Source organism: Bos indicus x Bos taurus, chromosome 23, assembly GCF_003369695.1.
Source record: "Bos indicus x Bos taurus breed Angus x Brahman F1 hybrid chromosome 23, Bos_hybrid_MaternalHap_v2.0, whole genome shotgun sequence".
Taxonomy (NCBI): domain Eukaryota; kingdom Metazoa; phylum Chordata; class Mammalia; order Artiodactyla; family Bovidae; genus Bos; species Bos indicus x Bos taurus.
The window spans coordinates 48,738,147-48,756,960 of NC_040098.1; positions in this window are offsets into that span (position 1 = coordinate 48,738,147).

Below are 18,814 nucleotides of genomic sequence, written 5' to 3' on the forward strand. Positions count from 1 at the left end.
GCTTCGTGTGCTTAGTCGTTCAGTCATATCCAACTCTTTGTGACCCCACGGACTGTAGCCCCTCAGGCTCCTCTGTCCATGGGGTTTCCCAGGCAAGAATACTGGAGTGGGTTGCCATTCCCTTCTCCAGGAGATCTTCCCAACCCAGGGATTGAACTCACGTCTCCTGCACAGCAGGCAGATTCTTTACCATTTGCGCCACCTGGGAAGCTCAATTTTTCAATAACTATTCCTGTTTTTAAAGAATTTATTTATTTATTTTACTTTTGGCTGTGCTGAGTCTTACTTGCTGTGCACGGGCTTTCTTAGTTGCCGAGCGGCGGCTGCTCTCTAGTGACCATGCACGGCCTTCTCATCGCAGCGGCTTCTCTTGTTGCAGCTCCCAGGCTCTAAGGCTCAGTGGTTGTGGCACAGGGGCTTGGTTGCTCCACGGCATGTGGGATCTTCCTGGACCAGGGATCAAACCCATGTTCCCTGCATTGGCAGCTGTTCTTAACCACTGGACCACCAGGAAGTCCCATCAACAAATATTTCTTGAGTACCTATTATGTGACAACCATCTGTTCTCAGCTCTTGGATACAGCAGAAAGTTGGGCAGGCAAGATTCCTGCTTACATGGAATATATAGTCAGACTTCATTCAGTTCTAAAAGGCCAAAAACTCAACCCAAATAGGCATACAAGGGGGCGTCCCTGGTAGCTCAGCTGGTAAAGAATCCGCCTGCAATGTGGGGACATGGGTTCAATCCCTGGGTCGGGGAGATCCCCTGGAGAAGGGCTAGGATACCCAATCCACTATTCTTGGTCTTTTCTGGTGGCTTAGATGATAAAGAATCTGCCTGCAATGCGGGAGACCTGGGTTCGACCCCTGGGTTGGGAAGATCCCATGGAGGAGGGCATGGCAACCCACTCTAGTATTTTTGCCTGGAGAATCCTCATGGACAGAGGAGCCTGGTGGGCTACAGTCCATGGGGTGACAAAGAGTAGGACACAGCTGAGCGATTAAACAGCACAGCCCAGGCATATGAGGAAAAGAAAAGTAACTGGTTCGCTAAGGTAACTGAAAGCTCAGGGGTAGCACTGGCCTCAAGTGTGGTGTAAATGCCAGCGTTTCCAGGACCTGGTTTCTCTTCATCACCTGGTCACTGGCCATAGTCTCTTCTATGTTTTGGCCTTATTTTCAGACAGTCCCTTTCTTCCTGATCACAAGATGTCTACAGAAGATCTAGACTGTATATCTTCCAGGCGCTCAGCCCAATAGGATTTCATTTTATTTACTTTGATTGAGTCATATCGGGTCCCCAGCCAGGGAACACAGCCACCCTGATTGGCCAGACTTGAGTCATATGTTCTGTACCTCAAAGGGGCCAAAACCACCAGAAGCCGATGGAATGAGAGTAGATTATGGGACTCCCCAGAGTGGTCCTGGGGCGTGGCTATTGGAGAAGAGTGAATGGAGGCTGAGCAACAGCGCTCGTCCCCGGATCCAGAGGAGTGTGAAGGTCCCGGGGACTCACGTGCACGCCCAGCCCAGGGTCTCCAAGAGTGGACGGGGATCAGTGGTGTGCCGAGAAAGATCTGAGTCAGTGATTCATAAGAGGCCAGGAAGTACATGAAGCTCAACTCCCAAGTCAAGAAGCTGTTGAAAGAAGGTGTGGGCTTTTCAAATTCCAGAGGGCCTGCCTTCTATCCTGAGCGTGTCTGGAGAGTGTTTCACTCATCACCTCCTGAGATCTGGTTCAGGTTAGATGTCCCTAAGGCTCAGTTTTGTGAAGGCTGGGCTCCTCAAAGTTGCTCAGAAGATTGGGGATTGGAGGTGAGGGGGTTGGAAAGGCTGTACTTCCATTTCCCCTGACTTCTCTAACTCGTTGCTAAGAATTACCCAAAGCTAGAGAACAACATAAACCAGTGAATACGACACATCTTTTCGGAAAATACATTTTGCTCAATGGAAAATAATTTAAAGCATTACCTATGTAATAAACAGATATATAATGGAGGAGAATGCAAATTTTACATTCATTTTTAGATCACCCATAACATGTCATAACATAACATCGGCATCACCAACTCAATGGACATGAGTTTGAGCAAGCTTCAAAAGCTGGTGATGGACAGGGAAGCCAGGCATATTGCAGCCCATGTGGTCGCAAAGAGTCGGACATGACTGAGTGACTGAACTGATAACATGTCAAAGACATTTTCAAGCTTGCTGTGAATACTCGAAGAAAAATAACTTGCATAATGGAGAGAGAAAAAAAAAAATCCTCTTTTTCCCGGACAGAGGTTAGGAAGCGTGATCCTTATCTAAGGAGTTAATCCAGCCTCTCTAAGCAGAAAATTCATCATATTGGCAAGGTCTTTTTAGTAGCCAAGGGAGCGGCCACTGAGCACAGCTGAGTAATGGGCCTGTTTATTATCACCAGCAGACGCCCTAGGAGACAATCTGAAATCCGAAGTGAACAGAACTTCCCTGTGAATAAGGAAGCCTTGCAATTACAAAACCTTGAGGTCAGTATTCATCTCTCTCTTTCTAAAAGACAATTAGGAAAATAAATACACACTGCTGCAACTCACATCGGCAGCAGGGCATAAAGAACAGCCCTGGAGAGTCTGCCAGGACAGCCTCATGGAAGAGTCTGACACAGGGTATTTTGAAACCATGGTACCAAAGGCTATAGCCTGGACAAGTCTGGGGAACTTGGAGTAGTGAAGAGCCAGCGCTCCTCGGATGCTATTTCTAGACTGACTTACTAAGACTTTGGGAAAGTACTGGGGGAGGAGAAAGCTATACCCTGGGGGTGTAATAAGCCCTACTATCAAAAGGGTTTCCCAAATATCAGGCAGAAAGTCAAGGTGGAGCTTGGAGGAAGGAGACCCAGAGGGCTGGGGGCCTGAGGGCAGAAACTGGACGCATTAGAATAGCATCCTCCGTGGGAGGCTGACTACCTTGCAAGCTTGTCCTTAGACCCTGAGCAACGTCCGTCCGCACATGGTCTGCTATTTTCTTCACTGCATGTTGTCATTCCCTTTTGTTTTCTGCAGTTGTTCAATGAAAGTTGATCTCCCCAGATAGCAGTGTGTGGAAGTAAAGAGACGCTCCCTGGAGCTGCACAGAGAGGGGTGAGCCTGCCTCACTAGAGTAGAAACAGGAGAAATGAGATCGGTGCCCAGCTCCCGGTTCCCATCGTGGGCATGTTGGCCCTCCTTTCTTCTTTGGGGATGTTGCTTTACTCTAACAGGTGGTCCGTGTGTAGGTTGCAAGGCGTCACCTCCAAGTCGCCAGGAGTCCAGGGGAAGCCCTGGGCCCCAGTGAGGCTCTTGCAGCTGGCCCAGGGTGCAAGCCAGGCCAATCAGGAATCTCCTCCAGTTTTGATCAGCAGAAGCTACAAGAAGCCCTTTCCTCTCAGAGGGAAAAGATGGGAAGATGTGTGCCCTGGGATCACAGCAGCTGTGATTCTAACCCTAAGGAGCAAAATAATTTAGGAGAATGAAGCAATGTAGAAAGAGGCAAGAAAGAGAGTGTGCCCTCGTTCTGGGCATCCCTGCTCTCTCTACCATTTGCTTATATGAGTCGGTATAGTCTCCTTTTCCTCGGCTGGTGGGTCTTGAATAATTATCACTTGAAAGTAAAGATCTTGTTCAATCAGTGTCCTTTACACGACATGTACTCCTGCTTGCGTGCCTGCATGCATACACACACAGGCACACTACAGGCAATGGATTATCTGAGACCAGTAGTGAAGTAACTAGAGCCTAAAGTAGAAAAGATGGCAAGGTAGCTTTAAAAGGTCAAATGAACCCCTTGGGAGCAGGTGGGAGACATCCACCTCCCCCAAATATTATGGAGGGAAGAGACTTTTTAAAGATAGAAAAACTGGCAGTTTCCATCTGCAGGCTCCAGAGGCAGAATTAGAATACAAGCTTCGGGATGTCTAGACCAGAACTCTTTCCATGACACAGTGGACCCCACAAGCACAAACGGATTTGGGTGGTAACGAGAATGTGTGTTTACGGCAATAACTTCTCCGAGAAAGTGATAACACTCTTAACATATACTTCAGGTTAACTTTCTACATTGAAGGCATCAGAGTAGAGTTTGAGTTTTATAACATGCAATTATCAGTGCAGTAAAATTTGACATTCCTGAGAACTTGCTAATAAGAATTGCCTTTTACAAATTAAAATCAAGATACCAATCTCTTCGTGAATGTGTCCCAGAACATCAGAGCTCAGATTCTATTACAGAAGAAAGGTCAAGAGGGAGGCTACTGTGGACTGACTTATGCCCCTCCCCAAATGTGTGTGCTGAAACCATAACCCCCAACATGATGGTATGTGGAAATGGGGTTTTGGGGAGTGATGGTGAGGGTTTAGTTGGTAAGTCATGTCTGACTCCTGCAACTTCATGAACTTGAGCCTGTCAGGCTCCTCTGTCCATGGGATTCTTCAGGCAAGAATATGGGAGTGGGTTGCCATTCCCTTCTCCAGGGGGTCTTCCTGACCCAGGGACTGAACCTCGTCTCCTGCACTGCAGGTGGATTCTCTACAAACTGAGCCACGAGGGAAGCCCCTTTGGGATGTACCTAGGGTTAAAGGAGGTTATGAGGGTGGAGCCTTCACTATGGGATTAGTGCCCTTGTAAGGGAGAAGGACATGGTAACCCAGTGAAGTATTCTTGCTGGAGAATCCCCACAGACAGATGAGCCTGGCGGGCTATAGTCCATGAGGCCGCAAAGAGTTGGACACAACTAAAGTGACTAAGAACAGGAAGCAAATTTCCCTCTTTCTCTCTCTCTTGCTCCCTCTCTCTGCAGTCTAAGGACAACCCAACAAGGCAGCCATCTGCAAGCTGGAGAGTTCTCATCAGGAACTTGGTTGACTGGCACTTTGATTTGGGACTTCCAGCCCCCAGAACTGCAAGATGTAAATGTCTGCTGTTTGAGCCACCCTGTCTGGGACTCTGTTCGGTGGCGAGGCTGACAAACACAGAGGTCAAGGTCACAGTGGAACTGTATGTCCCAGGTTCCCTAACGTCCAGTCTGTACTCCAGGAGGCTGGGTTTCCACGTTGTCGGGTGACACCCAGGCTACACGCCCCCTCTTCTTCATTTCAGAAAGGAAGCAGATGCAGATGGACTGTCCTTGAGGGTCTGAACGTGGTCACCTGGGAAGGTCTTTGTAGAACCCTGAGACACATCTGTATAGAACTCTGAGTCCTCAGGGCCTTCTTATCAATAATTCTTGACCCAGATAATAATGTGAGAAATTAGATTTATAAAAAAATAAGAAACATTGCTATAGACAAGATCCATTTTCATGGAAAAAGAAAAACCTATAAAATTAGAGACACAGCCTCCTGGTTCAGAAAGTTGCTGGTTCCTGGTCTTTTCAGAACCTATCAAAGTACTACCTTAGGTTCCAAAAGGACATTTTTTATTCTATTATGGAGAAGTGGGAGGTTGATTTAAAAAAATAATCCATTAAGTACTAAGGCATGAACACATCACTTTAGTTAAAAGTCTTCCTTTAGCCAGCTGTCCATCTCGCTCCGGGCGGTGTGTGTGCGTGGATGCCCCTTTCTCCATTCGCCCCCCCCTCGTCCCCCGACTGTGTCCACAGAATGGAATGGGGGGAGGGGAGGGAGGCGAGGAGGGAGAGGATGTGTGTATAAATACTGCTTATTTGCGTTGTTGTATGACAGAAACCAACAAAACATTGTAAAACTTTAAAAGATATATATTTAAATTTAAAAAGTAGAAAAAAAAAAACAAACAACTTCCTTTAAGATGTGAAATGATTAGAATGGTATGGATAGCTGGTCCTTGCAAGCTTATAGCTCGAGTCACTCTCCGACCTTGAGTGCTCATTTGGAAGTGCAAAAATTATTTCTGAGAATTGGTTGTAAACACAAACCACGGAGGGGTAACCAACCGTGAAAGCAATTCATTAAGAGACTTCCCATTTAGTTGCACATTTCCTACGGGAAAACACGTTTGGAAAATTGCTCACATTATGAACTCAGAGGCACCATTAGTTAAATCTTAATTTAAGAAAACTGCAACCACAGAGAGTTACCCTAAGATGCTGGCATCACGCCACGCCCCACCCCACCCCAACCCTTGAGAGCTAGTTTTCTAAGAGTCCAGGGCACATTTTAATTTGGAGAGACACTAACGGCAAACATAAGGTGGGAAGACAGAAACTGCTAGTAAATACATGAATGCCATTATAATCACATTTTGTAGGATTTCCGTGGTGGCCCAGTGGTTAAGAATCTGCCTGCCAGTGCCGGGGACGCAGGTTCCCTCCCTGGTCAAGGAAGATCTCATGTGCCGCAGGGCAGCCAAGTCTGTACGCCCAGCTACTGACGCCCAAGCACCTAGAGCCCATGCCCTGCAACAGGAGAAGTGACTGTGATGACAACCCACACACCGCAACTAGAGAAGGCCCTGGGCAGCAACAAAGACCCAGCACAGACAAAAACATATGCATAAATTAAAAATTTGTTTTAATTTATATTCACAAAATTTAAGCCAAGCAACATTAGAAGTAAATTAATTACCAGTGATGATGGTGGTATTTTTTACTGTGGCTAAAAACCCATCACGTGAGATCTACCCTCTGAATAAATTTTTAAGTGTACGGTATTGTTAACTATGGCACCATGGTGGTAGAGCAGAGCTCTAAACCCTTTGTCTCGAGAATCTGCAACTCTGTACCCACTGAACAGCAACTTCCCATTTCCCCAGTCCCTGGAAACCACCATTCCACTTTCTGTCTCTCTGAATTTGACTACTTCAGGAACTTCATGTAAGTGGAATCACACAGTATTTATTCTTATGTAACTGGCTTATTTCACTTAGCATAATTATTTATTATGGTTTTACATGGTTCAATAATATTCATGTATGTTGAACCATGTATCAGAATTTTCTTCCTTTTTGAAGATGAATACTATTCCAAAGTGTGTATATATCAGAATTTTTTTAATCCAATCAGCTCCTGATGTTTCCGCCTCTTGGCTGTTGTGACTAATATTACAATACCCATGGGAATGAAACAGTCTTTCCCAGATCCTGATTTCAGTTCTTTTGGAGAAATACCCTGAAGCGGGGTTGCTGGATCCTAGGGTAGTTTTGGACTTCTCCGGTGGCTCATCGGTAAAGAATCCACCTGCAATGCAGGAGACGGAGGTTCGATCCTTGGATGGGAAGATTCCTTGGAGGAAGGCATGGCTACCCACTCCAGTATTCCTGTCTGGAGAATCCCATGGATAAAGGAGCCGGGTGGGCTACAGTCCATGGGGTTGCAAACAGCTGGACACGCCTGAAGCAACTTAGCAGGCAGGCAGGCATGGTAGTTTTCTTTGTAATTTACTTATGACGTTGTATACATACGAAATCTTCAGTAATGGTTTCCTACTATTAAGTTTCATTCATCGCTCTCTAGCTCTTTCACAATATCCTTTTTTCCGGTTTTAGGGAAATACTTGTTGTTTTCTTTATGACAGATAATGAGTATGCAAAATTTTTTCTTTGTTTTTTGTAACTAATGTTATGATATGGGATTTTTCATTCTTGCTGTGGCAATGTGGTGAAAATGATTCTTTCTCCCCAAACATAAATGAGGAAACTTGTGGCCCTGGCAGAAGAAGGCAGCCCTCTTGTGATCCTGAGAGAAGCCAACCGGAAAATGAAGCCAACACACAGAAAGGGTTGAGCCAAAGAGATTACAGAGACACTGAGTCGGCACCCTGACCAAACCATGCCTGAAGCAAGCTTGATCTTTTTGTGTCGTTGTTGTTTAGTCACTAAGTTGTATCCTCTGGACTTTTCAATTATGTAAGTTGACAAATCTCTAATATTACTTAAAGGTTTTTGAATTGACTCTTCTGTTACTTGAGTTGTATGCCCTGTGCCTCCGTTTCCCCATATACAGTACGGGCATAACTCACTGATCTGTGGGGAGCAAAGGCAATAATTCATGCAGTTTTTTGATCAGTGCCTGGCACAAAGAAACAAGCTTAATAAAGTAACATGTATGTAAACACAAAGCTAGAACTGAAGTGATAGATATAGTTCCTATGCAACTATAAATTAAAGACAAGCTCATAAATTAAATTTGAATCAAGCAGAGAAATTGAAATTGTGTGACAGTATTTAATTACAATGTGGCCATTCAGACGATCTAAAACATGCTAATATTGTCTTAAAATGTCATAGAAATTAAAACAGAAAACACAAAATCTTCATCAAGAACTCATGTGTCTCCTAGAACACACACACATGACCTTAACAGAAACCAAAATGTCAATTCAATACACATCGAGGGCATTCCTACTGAATGAAGGAGCATAACAAATGTGATTCGAAATTGGTTCTAGGGAAATTAAACCAGTTGGATTTTTAAATTTCTCTCCAGAAAGTACCCATATCAAAATTCAGTACAGAAAAAGTCTCAAAAAAGTGAACTTCAAAAAATCGACTGAGAGAATATTCAATTTCAGGGTTCATCAGAAAAAGAAAAAGAGTTGTGAAAATCCTTAAATAGAATTCATTATACTAATCAATTTAATAGCCATTTTCCTTTGTAAGATAGGAAATAAAATTGGCGTTTTAGATTTTTTTCACATAGTTTCATAATAAGCCATTACATTCAGAGGACTACCTGGCCAACACAGTTCAGCCAGAGGCAGCTTAAATTCAATGATGGTTGAATTGAATTCAGTGATAGTCCACGGTTCTACAGCCAGAAGTTATTCACGCTGAGTAAATAATGCTATTTTATTTAATCACCTGTGTGCTATATACTGAGGCTCGAGCAGCTGGTAAATTCTGTAACCTACGATATTTTTTATCCTTGTCTACAAAGCTGCATTCCGCTGTGTTTTTTTTCCCCAACTATAGTTGTACTTCTTAAGAGAAGTCTCCTGGTGAAAACACCCAGTTTAAAACAATTGTCATATAGATTAGGTTGACATTTGATGGGAGACCAACCTCACCCATCTGGAGAAGGAAATGGCAACCCACTCCAGTACTCTTGCCTGGAAAATCCCAGAGACTGAGGAGCCTGGTGGGCTACTGTCTATGGGGTCGCACAGAGTCAAACATGAATGAAGTGACTTAGCAGCAGCAGAAACCTCACCCGTCACTCATTTATCCACATTGTAAGGGAGAAGGAGAGATGTGATCATTTAGGAGCATTGAGGTGTGACCTGGGGTACAAGTAGGATGATGTTATACAGACGTCATTGTTTAGTCGCTAAGTCATGTCTGACTCGTTTGTGAACCCATGGGCTATACAGGCTCCTCTGTCCATGGGATTCTCCAGGCAAGAATACTGGAGTGGGTTGCCATTTCCTTCTCCAGGGGAGCTTCCCAACCTAGAGATAAAACTCATGTCTCCTGCATTGACAAGCAGGTTCTTCACTGCTGAGCCATCAGGGAACCCCGTCATATAGGTGGCACAGTGGTCAAGAATTTGCTTGTTGATGCCAGAGATGCAAGAGACTTGGGTTCAATCCCTGGGTCGAGAAGACCCCTTGGAGGTGGAAATGGCAACCCAAACAAATCCAGTATTCTTGCCTGGAAAATTCCATGGACAGAGAAGCCTGGTGGGCTAAGTCCAGGGAGCTGCAGAGAGTCAGACGTGACTGAGCGACTGAGAAAGCACACATACAAGTAAAAGACACTGTTCTGGCAGCAGGTCCTGCCTTGAGCCAAGGCCGCATGACCAGGAAGATTCAAACCTGCACAGGTGATGGACTGGTAGAGCCCTTGGAAACCTTTTTCAGCGGGTGCTGAGACTTAGCAAAAGGCACAGAGACTTAGGAAGAGAGGTGACCCGGCACTAGTCAAATCTGGGCCTCTCGGAGCGTCTGTGATTCCCCTCTGGAGAAAGAAGAAATGTTTAGAGGATCCTTCTTCCTGGGTTTTTCTTACAGTGCAACCCCCAGGAATAGATTCCGTCAAGATGCACCAGGACAGTGTCTGAATTCTCTGCCTGGCTCAGGCAGTAAAGAATCTGCCTGCAGTGCTGGAGACTCGGGTTCAATCCCTGGGTCAGGAAGACCCCCTGGAGAAGGGAATGGCAACCCACTGCAGTATTGTTGCCTGGAGAATCCCCATGGACAGAGGAGCCTGGCGGGCTATGGTCCATGGGGTCGAAAAGAGCTGGATACAACTGGACAACAAATACACACAGCTGCGCTACCCCAGTTTTCCGTTGCTGTATCAGTAAACTATCCAAAATGTGGTGGCTCGAGTTAATTACTGAATCAGCTAATGGTTGCTCACAATTCTGTGAGTTAGGAATGTGCGCAGGACTCAGTTGGGCAATTCTTTTACATTCTTGGGCTGCTGCCTTGGGTCACGAGATGCTGTTCAGCTGGGGGCTGGTCTGGGTCTGGAAGGCCTGAGAAGGCATCACGCATATGCCTGGTGTCTTGCTAGAAATGTCCGAAAGCCTGGGCTCAGCCGGATCCCTCTGCCTTCCAGGGAGCCCCCGGGCCTTTCCTTGGGGTACTTCCCACAGAATGGGGGGACTTCTCACCTGGCAGCTCTGCTCCTGCGGAGACCAGAGTGGACGCTGCCCCCGTTCAAAGCCCAGACCTGGGGGCTGCGGAGGACTCACCCCTACCATCCTCGGCTGTGGGAGCAGCCACAGGCCAGCCCAGATTGGAGGAGCGGGGAGAACTGGATGCTGTGCCTCAATAGAAGTCCCGAAGAAATGGCAGCTGTCACAACACTCTCCCTTGCTTCACAAGCACAGACCGGGAGACTGGATAAAGACTCAGCACAAGCAAACTCAAGCTCAGGGTTACCAGGGATGGGGTGAAAATTGAGCTCGATCTTTCCCTGAGAAGCCAGGGTGGCTGACCTCAGCCAGGTCTGTGGCTCTCGGTCGCATACTCCGAATGATCCGAGCAACAGTGAGGCGCCACCCCCCACCAGTCAGAATGGCCATCATTAAAGAAGTCTACAGAGAGCAAATGCTGAGCAGAGTGTGGGGAAAGTGGACCCCCCTGCACTACGGGTGGGGAGGTAAACTGGTGCAGCCACTGTGGAGAGCAGTATGGCCGGTCCTTAAAGAAACGAAAACTAGAATTATCATACGACCCAGTGATCCTATTCCCGGGCATGTATCAGGAGAAAACTCTTAATTCAAAACGCCACGTGCACCCCAGTGTTCACTGCAGCACTATTTACAAAAGCCAGGAGGTGGGAGCAACCCGAGTGTCCATCAGCAGAGGCGTGGGTAAAGACGCGGCGTGGATATGCACTCGTGCACACACATGTGTACAAAGGAACATGACTCCGTCTTTAAAAAGAATGAACTATGCCATTTGCAGCAGCATGGATGGACCCAGAGATTATCATACAAAGTGAAATAAGTCAGACAAAGGCAAATATCATATCATATCCCTCACATGTGGAATTTAAAAAATGATACAAATAAACTTATTTGCAAAATAGAATAGACTCACATAGAAAACAAACTTGTGATTGCCAAAGAGGAAAGGTTGGGCGGTGGATAAATTGGGAATTTGGGGTTAACAGCTATACACTATAGCTATACATAAAATAGGGAAACAGTAAAGACCTACTGTGTAGCACACGGAACTATACTTCATATCTTTAATAACCTATAACAGGAAAGAATCTGAGGAAGAAGCTGTTATCTATCTATCTCTGAATCACTTTGACGGACACCTGAATCCCTGTAACCCAACTCCACATCAGTCAAGAATTAAAAGTAAATGACCAGGCAGATTCCTATCCTTGTGCTGCGTCTGCCATTTCTCACTGCTCATTCAAATTCTGAGTTAAATCATGACTCACTCCTGGGATCTTTCATCCCTTAGAGGCTTAACCAGTGGAGCAGGTCTCTAGTGTCTTCTAAAAATCTTGCCCAATATTCAAAAAAGATGTAATGAGGTCTCATCAGAAAGGCAGATTTTTTGACCACAAAAAAAAATAAAAGTAGAAGGAACTTCATGTTTGACAAATATATAAATACTGGGTCAGATTCTGCAGAGCGCTTCAAAGAAAGAATGTCACGTCTAAATCACAGTCTCAACATGAAAGTTCGCAAGACAGCATGATAATGCTCGCTTGGCAATCCCATCTTCCTGACGGAAACTCGAACAAAGCCAGAGAACTAGAACAAACTCAAGCAAAGCCAGAGTCTTTTTTTTCAAAACAGGTTGTAAACAGTGGGCCCTACCGCCACGCTAATTTGAAGATTATTTTATTACTGTGTACTTTTCAAGGCTAAATTGGAAACATCTGTCTTCCTGAGAATTAACTGGAAAAAGATTACCACTGAGGATGAGATGGCAAAGTCCGTTCAAACTGCCTCATGCTGAAGCTGAAAGCATCTCTTGGGTGCAGAAAGCACCTCCTTTCTTGCACCCCATCATTTCGTAGACTGTCATTAAGAACATATTGAGGCACTTCCCTGGTGGTCCAGTGGCTAAGACACCATGCTCCCAGTGCAGGGGGCCCAGGTTCAATCCCCGGTCAGGGAACTAAATCCCACATACTGCAACCAAGACCCAGCACAGCCAGAAATAAAACAAATATTTTTTTTAAGAACATATTGAATGCTGCAAGTACATAATGCTCTCAGGATCCTATTTATGATACAATTTACACACTAGTAAAGTAATGCTCAAAATTCTCCAAGCCAGGCTTCAGCAATACGTGAACCGTGAACTTCCAGTTGTTCAAGCTGGTTTTAGAAAAGGCAGAGGAACCAGAGACCAAATTGCCAACATCCGCTGGATCATCAAAAAAGCAAGAGAGTTCCAGAAAAACATTTCTGCTTTCTTGACTATGCCAAAGCCTTTGACTGTGTGGATCACAATAAACTGTGGAAAGTTCTTCAAGAGATGGGAATACCAGACCACCTGACCTGCCTCTTGAGAAATTTGTATGCAGGTCAGGAAGCAACAGTTAGAATTGGACATGGAACAACAGACTGGTTCCAAATAGGAAAAGGAGTACGTCAAGGCTGTATATTGTCACCCTGCTTATTTAACTTCTATGCAGAGTACATCATGAGAAATGCTGGGCTGGAAGAAGCACAAGCTCAAATCAAGATTGCCGGGAGAAATATCAATAACCTCAGATATGCAGATGACACCACCCTTATAGCAGAAAGTGAAGAGGAACTAAAAAGCCTCTTGATGAAGGTGAAAGAGGAGAGTGAAAAAGTGGGCTTAAAACTCAACATTCAGAAAATGAAGATCATGGTATCCAGTCCCATCACTTCATGGGGGGGGAAACAGTGGAAATAGTGTCAGACTTTATTTTTTTGGGCTCCAAAATCACTGCAGATGGTGACTGCAGCCATGAAATTAAAAGACACTTACTCCTTGGAAGAAAAGTTATGACCAACCTAGATAGCATATTCAAAAGCAGAGACATTACTTTGCCAACAAAGATCCGTCTAGTCAAGGCTATGGTTTTTCCAGTGGTCATGTATGGATGTGAGAGTTGGACTGTGAAGAAAGCTGAGTGCCGAAAAATTGATGCTTTTGAACTGTGGTGTTGAAGAAGACTCTTGAGAGTCCCTTGGACTGCAAGGAGATCCAACCAGTCCATTCTGAAGGAGATCAGCCCTGGGATTTCTTTGGAAGGAATGATGCTAAAGCTGAAACTCCAGTACTTTGGCCACCTCATGCGAAGAGTTGACTCATTGGAAAAGACTCTGATGCTGGGAGGGATTGGGGGCAGGAGGAGAAGGGGACGACAGAGGATGAGATGGCTGGATGGCATTACTGACTCGATGGACGTGAGTCTGAGTGAACTCCGGGAGTTGGTGATGGACAGGGAGGCCTGGCGTGCTGCGGTTCATGGGGTCGCAAAGAGTCGGACACGACTGAGCGACTGAACTGAACTGAACTGAAGTTAATTCTTTAAGTTTTGTTTTTCTTTTTCCAGTTGCCTGTGCTGGGTCTTCGCTGCCGCATGGGCTTTTCTCTAAGTTATGGTGAGAGGGGGCTCCTCTCTAGCTACCTTTCCCGAGCTGCTCATTGTGGGAGCTTCTCGTATTGTGGAGCATGGGCTCAATAGTTGTGGAGCACAGGCTCAATATCTGTGGTACCCGGGCTTAACTGCCCTGCGACGTGAGAGATCTCCCTGGATCAGGAACGAACCCATGTCTCCTGCTCTAGCAGGTGGATGCTTTACCACTGAGCCACCAGGGAAGCCCTCCTGAAGTTTCCCCCCACCACCCAAAGCATCCGAAGCCAGACAACCACAGTCATTACTGACTTGCCAACTCAAGGTAATCATGTTCTATTCCCTCCATCTCGAGACACTTTGATTCTGATCTGCCTTCTCAGGGCCTGGCATCACAGGAAGATGTCTTCCCCAGGAGGATCCCCTTCTCCAGTAGCTGTTTGCCATGTGCAAGGCAGCACTGATTTTATTTTTGTTTTTTGATGAAGTTTTCGGAAGGTCAGTTTTAGGAATGCAGGAAAAGAAGCCCACGAAAGTGAAAGCTGTTTCTGCCTGTTGTCTTGGCAAACAAGACATAAGATGAGAATCTGGGTGTTGGGAATGAGCATTTGGCATAATCCAGACCTCCACGGTCTCATCCAGAAAACACAGCTGCACAAGGATGATGTGAAGGCAAGACCTACTGGAAACGTCCCTGAAGTGTTAACATGAGCCACAGACATTATGGAACAGGAGCGTTCATCCTCTACTGACCCGACACCCAAGAGTCTACCAGAGTGGGGCCGAGCTACACAACAGAGTAATGTTTGCATCCTAAGGTCCTGTTTCCTCTGTTATGCATTATACATATTGTCACATCAGTCAGGTAACTTAAAAAGTGAAAAACAGGATTTCCCTGCTGACGCAGTGAATAAGAATCCACCTGCCAATACAGGGAACATGGGTTTCATCCCTGGTTGGGGAAGAGCCCACTTGCCGAGGTTCAACGAAGCCCGTGCACCATGACTACTAAGGCCGCTCTGTAGAGCTCGCCAGCGGCAGCTACTAAGGCCCTTGTGCCTAGAGCCAGGGCTCCACCACCAAAGAAACCACTGCAGTGAGAAGCCTGAGCGCCGCAGAGAGAAAGCCTGTGCAAAGCAATGCAGACTCAGTGCAGCCAGAAATAAAATAAATAAATTTAATTTAAAACACCCACGAAAAATTATTTAATTAATTTACTTTAATTGGAGGCTAATTACAATGTTGTGGTGGGTTTTGCCGTACACTGACATGAGTCAGCCATGGGTGTACATGTGTTCCCCATCCTGAACCCCCTCCGATCTCCCTCCCCATCCCATCCCTCTGGGTCATCCCAGTGCACCGGCCTTGAGCACCCTGTCTCATGCATCGAACCTGGACTGGAGATCTATTTCACATGTGATAATATACATGTTTCAATGCTATTCTCTCAAATCATCCCACCCTCACCTTCTCCCAGAGTCCAAAAGTCTGTTCTATACATCTGTGTCTCTTTTGCTGTCTCACATATAGGGTCATCATTACCATCTTTCTAAATTCCATATACATGTGCTAATATACTGTATTTTTTTTTCTTTCTGACTTACTTCACTCTGTATAATAGGCTCCAGTTTCATCCACCTCATTAGAACTGATTCAAATGCATTCTTTTTAATGGCTGAGTAATACTCCATTGTGTATATGTACCACAGCTTTCTTATCCATTTGTCTGCCGATGGACATCTAGGTTGGTTGCTTCCATGTCCTGGCTATTATAAACAGTGCTGCGATGAACACTGGGGTACACGTGTCTCTTTCCCTTCTGGTTTCCTCAGTGTGTATGCCCAGCAGTGGGATTGCTGTGTCACATGGCAGTTCCATTTTCAGTTTTTTAAGGAATCTCCACACTGTTCTCCATAGTGGCTGTACTAGTTTGCATTTCCACCAACAGTGTAAGAGGAGCCCCTTTTCTCCACACCCTCTCCAGCATTTATTGTTTGTAGACTTTTCGATAGCAGCCATTCTGACCGGCGACACATGTGAAAATTAAAAGGCCTCCCACTGACGGACCCTCTCTTCCCAAAACATGGAAGTAGGTAAGGTCACCTTCCACATTCACCGTCTTAGCCAGGGGTCCCCAACTTCCAGGATCTAATGCCTGATGATCTGAGGGGAGCTGATGTAATAATAATAATAGAAAGAAAGAGCACAATACATGTAATGCTCTTGAATCATCCCCAAAGCACGCCCCTACCCCCAGTTGGTGGAAAAATTGTCTTCCACGAAACCAGTCCCTGGCGCCAAAGACTGCAGACCACTGATCTTAGCAACACAAGTTCAAATCAGAAAGGGTGGTCCCAAGTGTTTCTGCTCATGTCTGTAGCCACACTGCCCTTCACACACACACACACATGCACACACACACACACACACAAACATGCACGCGCACACACACACACGCGCACGCGAGTCTCTCCTTCTCCCTCTCTGCGTCCCTCCCCCTTCAGCACCACCCCGCAGGGGTCAGTCACAGTAAACCTCTTCTCACTTTTCTTCAATGTATCACACTCTCTTCAGCATCCATGCATCTCCCACCACCTTTGTCACCAGGAAGCCTCCTTTGCATCCCGCGCCAGAGCCAGGAACAAGCCCTGCCATTGAGTCTGCCTCTGCATGGCCACTGACTATTTTTGTGTGTCCTCTAAACTCTGAGGTGCATGAAAGCAAGGAACCCGTCTTCCAGGCATGCACCTAATAACTGCTGCGCACTCTCTGTGCCAGATCCAACTCTGAGTAAGACATCACCCGGCTCCCTGCCCGGAATACTATAGTACTTTCCAAAAATTGGTTGTCAAGATGGATTATGGATGGATGGATGGATGGATACACAAATGAATAGATATGATCATTTTTTGAATGACCATATATTTGGTCATGAATGACCATATATTCCATATAACTAGGAATATATCCATTCGGGATAGTTCATTTGCAACCAAAATAAATCCTACATGGGGCTGGGGGAGGATGAATTGGGAGACTGGGATTGACATATATACACTACTATGTATAAAAGGCTTCCCTGGTGGCTCAGACAATAAAGAACCCACCTGCAATGAGGAAGACCTGGATTTGATCCCTGGGTTGGGAAGACCCCCTGGAGGAGGGCATGGCAACCCACTCCAGTATTCTTGCCTGGAGAATTCCATGAACAGAGGAGCCTGGCGGGCTACTGTCCATGGGGCCCCAAAGAATCAGACACAACTGAGTGACTAAGCACACACAGTGTATAAAATAGATCGCTGATGAGAAGCTCCTGAGTAGCACAGGGAACGGTACCCAGTACTCTTTGGTGACCTAAATGGGAAGGAAATCCAAAGAAGAGGGGATATACGCATACGTCCCACTCCGGTATTCTTGCTTGGGAAATTCCACGGACAGGGGAACCTGGCGGGCTACAATCCATGGGGTCACAGAGTCGAACACGACTGAGTGACTGAACAGCAACATGTGTACACACAGCCAACTCGCTTTGCTGAACAGCAGAAACTAACACAACCTGGTAAAGCGGCTGTAGTCCAATAAGTGTTTTTTTTTTTTTAATTTTATTTTTAAACTTTACAATATTGTATTAGTTTTGCCAAATATCGAAATGAATCCGCCACAGGTATACCTGTGTTCCCCATTCTGAACCCTCCTCCCTCCTCCCTCCCCATACCCTCCCTCTGCGTCGTCACAGTGCACCAGCCCCAAGCATCCAGTATCGTGCATCGAACCTGGACAGGCAACTCGTTTCATACATGATATTATACATGTTTCAATGCCATTCTCCCAAATCTCCCCACCCTCTCCCTCTCCCACAGAGTCCATAAGACTGATCTATACATCAGTGTCTCTTTTGCTGTCTCGTACACAGGGTTATTGTTACCATCTTTCTAAATTCCATATGTATGCGTTAGTATACTGTATTGGTGTTTTTCTTTCTGGCTTACTTCACTCTGTATAATAGGCTCCAGTTTCATCCACCTCATTAGAACTGATTCAAATGTATTCTTTTTAATGGCTGAGTAATACTCCATTGTGTATATGTACCACAGCTTTCTTATCCATTCATCTGCTGATGGGCATCTAGGTTGCTTCCATGTCCTGGCTATTATAAACAGTGCTGCGATGAACATTGGGGTACACGTGTCTCTTTCCCTTCTGGTTTCCTCAGTGTGTATGCCCAGCAGTGGGATTTCTGGATCAGAAGGCAGTTCTATTTCCAGTTTTTTAAGGAATCTCCACACTGTTCTCCATAGTGGCTGTACTAGTTTGCATTCCCACCAACAGTGTAAGAGGGTTCCCTTTTCTCCACACCCTCTCCAGCATTTATTGCTTGTAGACTTTTGGATCGCAGCCATTCTGACTGGCGTGAAATGGTACCTCATAGAGGTTTTGATTTGCATTTCTCTGATAATGAGTGATGTTGAGCATCTTTTCATGTGTTTGTTAGCCATCTGTATGTCTTCTTTGGAGAAATGTCTATTTAGTTCTTTGGCCCATTTTTTGATTGGGTCATTTATTTTTCTGGAATTGAGATGTAGGAGTTGCTTGTATATTTTTGAGATTAGTTGTTTGTCAGTTGCTTCCTTTGCTATTATTTTCTCCCATTCTGAAGGCTGCCTTTTCACCTTGCTAATAGTTTCCTTTGTTGTGCAGAAGCTTTTAAGTTTAATTAGATCCCATTTATTTTTGCTTTTATTTCCATTACTCTGGGAGGTGGGTCATAGAGGATCCTGCTGTGATGTATGTTGGAGAGTGTTTTGCCTACGTTCTCCTCTAGGAGTTTTATAGTTTCTGGTCTTAT